We start from the raw sequence: 4483 nt of genomic DNA on the forward strand, positions 1-4483 counted from the left end.
GAAACAGCAGAATCAGGAGTTAGCAGACATAATTCTAGTAATTTCCATATACTTTGTGTCTACTCTGTTGCATGTTATCTTGACAGTTGCTAAACTTCAAGATAAAGTTGTTTAAATGTTCTCAACTCTGTTGTTCTCTGCAAAAGTAGGTTATTATGAAGATAAAATGAAACCACTGATAGAGAAGTTCACTTTGAAAAAAGCAAAATTTAAAAAAGGAGAATGTTTTCTTTCTTGGCCTTCACATCAGACTGCTTTCCAATATACAGCCACCTAAAAGGAATGTTATGGGGAAAATATATTTATTTGGAGCTCCCATTAGTGTACATAAAAGTTACCCAAAGGAAAAAACTTGCTCACGCAGGAGTGAGGGGGATGGAAGAGAACGTACAGGTGACTGAATAAAAAGAAGTACCTCAGAGAAACTGCGGCTTCGGTTCCAGACCTGCTCAATAAAGGGAATATCGCAATAAGGTGAGTCACGTGAATTTTTGGTTTCCCAGTACCTATAAAAGTTATGTTTACTCTACTGCAGTTTATTGATGTACGATAGCATCATGTCTAAGGAAATGTACATACCTTAATTTAAAACTATGGGATTGCTAAAACATGCTAACCTTCATCTGAGCTTTCATAGAGCGGTAATCTTTTTGCTGGTGGAGGTCCTGTCTCGGTAGTGTTGGCTGCTGACCGCCCAGGGTGGTGACTGCTGCAGGCTGGGGTGGCTGTGGCAAGTTCTTAGAATAAGACCACAGTGAAGTTTGCTGCATCGATGGACTCTTCTTTCATGAACAGTTTCTCTGTAGCATGTTATGCTGTTTGATAGCATTTTACTCACAGTAGAACTTCTCTCAAAATTGGAGTCTATTCTCTCAAACACTGTCGCTGCTTTATCAACTAAGTTTATGTGATCTTCTCAATCCTTTGTTGTTGTTTCAACACTCTTCACAGCATCTTCACCAGGAATAGAGGCATCTCAGGAAACCACTTCTTTGTTCACGCATGGGGAGCAACTTGTCCATTCAAGTTCTATCATGAGATTGCAGTGATTCAGTCCCGTCTTCAGGCCCCACTTCTGACTCTAGTTCACGTGCTGTTCCCACCACATCTGCAGTGATTTCCTCCCCTGAAGTCTTGGACCCCTCACAGTCCTCCATGAGGGTTGGAATCACCTTCTTCCAATCTCTTTGAACTCTTCCCATGAATCACAAGTGTTCTTAATGGTATCTGGAATAGTGACTCCTTTCCAGAAGGTTTCCATTTACTTTGCGCAGATTCCTCATAGGAATCACCATCTATGGCAGCTGTAGCCTTATGAAATGTATTTCTTAAATAATAGGACTGGAAAGTTGAAGGACTCCTTGATTCATGGGCTACAGAATGGAAGCTATGTCAGGAAGCATGAAAACACTGATCTCATTGTACATCTTCACTGGAGCTCTTGGGTGACCAGGTACATCATCAGTGAGCTGTCATATTTTGAAGGGAATCATTTCTGATCAGTAGGTCTCAAAGTTGGGCTCAAAATACTCAGTAAACTACCTGTGAACAGCTGTGCTGTCATCCAGGCTTGGTTGCTCCATCTCTAGAGCACAGACAGAGGAGGTTTAACGACCCTCAGGGGCCCTAGGATTTTTGGAACGATAGGAGCATCGTCTTCAACCTAAAGTCACCAGCTGCATTGGCCCCAATGAGAGGGTCAGCCTGTCCCTTGAGGCTTTGAAGCCAGGCACCGACTTTGCCTCTCTAGCTAGGACAGTCCCAGACGGCATCTTCTTCCAGCAGAAGGCTGTTTCATCTATATGGAAAATGTGTTGTTCAGTGAAGCCGCCTTCCTGAACGATCTCAGCAGGATCTTCCAGAGAGCTTGCTGCAGCGTCTCCATCAGCACCGGCTGCCTCATCTGGCACGTTTATGTATGGAGATGGCTTCTTCCCTTCTACATCATGAACCGACCTCTGCTGGCTTCAGGCTTTCCTTCTGCAGCGTCCTCACCTCTCAGTCCTCACAGAATTGAGGAGAGTCAGGGCCTTGTTCTGGGTTAGGCTTTGACTTTAGGGAATGCTGAGGCTGGTTTGATCTTCTATCCCAACCACTAACACTCTCCCCTCATCAGCGATAAGCCTGTTTTGCTTCCTTATCACCCGTGTGTTCACTGGAGTAGCACTTGTAATTCCCTTCAAGAACTTTTCCTTCGCATTCACACCTTGGCTAGTGTTTGCTGCAAGAGGCCCAGCCCTCAGTCTATCGAAGCTTTGGAAGGATGCCTTCCTCACTCAGCTGAATCATTTCTAGCTTGTGATTAAAGTGAGAGATGTGTGATTCTTCCTTTCATTTAAACACTGAGAGGCCATTATTGTAGTGTTATTAATTGGCCTAATTCAATATTGTTGTGTCTCAGGGAATAGTGAGGCCCCAGGAGAAGGAGGGAGACAGAGGGACAGCTGATCAGTGGAAAAATCAGAACACACACACTTATTAATCAATTTTGCCATCATGTATGGGTGCTTTTCATGGCACCTCCAAACAATTACAATAGCAACATCAGAGATCACTGATCACAGGTCAGCAGAACAAATGTAATAATAAGGAAAAAAGTTTGGAAGTTGCAAAAATTCCCAAAATGTGGTCAGAAACGCAGAGTCAATGCTGGAGAAAAAATGGTCCTGATAGACTTGCTGGATTTAGGGTTGCCACAAACCTTCAATTTGTGAAAAGTGCACTGTCTGTGAAGAACAATAAAGTGAAGCAAGTAAAACGAGGTATGCCTGTATACATCAAGTTAGAGAGTGGGCTTTGGAGATTTGAGAATCAAGCTCACCAATTGTTAGCTTTGTTAACCTGGAAAAATTCACTTCTTGGAGCCTCAATTTTCTCATCTGTAAAGTGGGTTTGATAATGCTTACTACTTCCGAGAACTATTCTAAGAAACACTTTAGCTAATACTTGACGGCACAAAATACAATGCGAAATCAGTCGCTTGTGTTCGTTTCCAACAAAAGTCATGCTGTGTGATTTGTGATCTGCATGATGATTTGCTAATGGTCGTTGGGGGCAGGGGTGTCCCAGGAACCTGGGAGAGTTTCTGATGTGGCTCAAATGGAAAGTACTCTTCACCAATACAGAGGAATTCCATTTTTAACAACCAATTCTGCTGTCCTGGTGCAAATCAGATGAATATCAGAGATGGACAAGCATTCCTTTTTTCTTTTCTTTTTTTTTTTTTTAAAGATTTTATTTATTTATTCGACAGAGATAGAGACAGCCAGCGAGAGAGGGAACACAAGCAGGGGGAGTGGGAGAGGAAGAAGCAGGCTCATAGCGGAGGAGCCTGATGTGGGGCTCGATCCCATAATGCTGGGATCACGCCCTGAGCCAAAGGCAGACACTTAACCGCTGTGCCACCCAGGCGCCCCTTTCTTTTCTTTTTAAGAAGCCTAGTTAGGTGATTAAAATTTCAGTACCTGTATGGATTTAATGTTCTAGGTCAGATGATGTACAAAGATGGGCACCGAGGAGCTGCCAGCTGCAGGGCGTTCCTACCCACACCTGCGCTCCGCCTTCAGCCCTCCCCCGCTCTCAGGCTCCTCCCCGACTGAAGCAGGGTGAGAGAGGGAGGTGGGCTGGGAACAGCCTGTGCTCCGCGTGCGCTCTGTCTCCCTGCCCTATCTGTGAGACAGGCATTGGGGCCTCCAGCTCCTCTCTTCAAACTTCTCTCAAACATAGCTCTCTTGCTGGGGGGCACGGTACCCCCAGGTCGCCTGCTTGCACAGATTCACTTTGGATCTGATTTAATTCGCACACGTGTCTTCTGTGCCTGCAGAAAGGGTGCTGCTGTCCCCTGCAAGTACAGAGCTCACTGCCACCACTCCTCCTAGAGGCTCTGGGCCAGCCTCGCACCTGTCGCGCACCAGCCTGTGGGTGCTGGGCCTTCAGATGACCTGTCAGCCTCTCCAGATGGTTCTCGGAAGCCCTCGCAGAACGCCCACCCAAACCTGAACCCCCAGGGAAAGTCTAGTTACTATGTTATATTTTTGAACAAGAAAAGGGAATGCTGTTTTCTCCAACTTTTTCCTGGGGCTGGGGGAAACCTCCCCCTTCTGAATTCCCGCTCTTCAGATTTCCACTTACACCTCACTCCATCAGATGTCTGTTACCTCATCCCTACTCTAAAAGTCAAATCCCAATGGTTTGGCTTTTACCCCAACCCGCCTTTGTGGTGAGTGTGGGCGTGGGAAGCCAGCGTCCCAGGAAGCCTCTCTTTGGCTTGGTTTTGCTACATCAAGAATGTAACCACGGGGCGCCTGGGTGGCACAGTGGTTAAGTGTCTGCCTTCGGCTCAGGGTGTGATCCTGGCGTTATGGGATCGAGCCCCACATCAGGTTCCTCCGCTAGCAGCCTGCTTCTTCCTCTCCCCCTCCCCATGCTTGTGTTCCCTCTCTCACTGGCTGTCTCTCTCTGTCAAATAAATAAATAAAGTCTT

At 46.0% G+C, this 4483-nt stretch overlaps 1 long non-coding RNA gene across 1 annotated transcript in view; it reads left to right on the plus strand.

The window, feature by feature from the left end:
• The first annotated feature begins 230 nt into the window (after positions 1-230).
• The window catches only part of LOC109490428, a 22520-nt gene continuing 18267 nt past the window's right edge, over positions 231-4483 (plus strand). Inside the window, exon 1 of the long non-coding RNA XR_002143765.1 lies at positions 231-474. This is a non-coding gene — a long non-coding RNA (uncharacterized LOC109490428). The remainder of the gene's footprint in view (positions 475-4483) is intronic.

The sequence above is a fragment of the Ailuropoda melanoleuca genome, chromosome 6, assembly GCF_002007445.2.
Source record: "Ailuropoda melanoleuca isolate Jingjing chromosome 6, ASM200744v2, whole genome shotgun sequence".
In the NCBI taxonomy this organism is placed as follows: domain Eukaryota; kingdom Metazoa; phylum Chordata; class Mammalia; order Carnivora; family Ursidae; genus Ailuropoda; species Ailuropoda melanoleuca.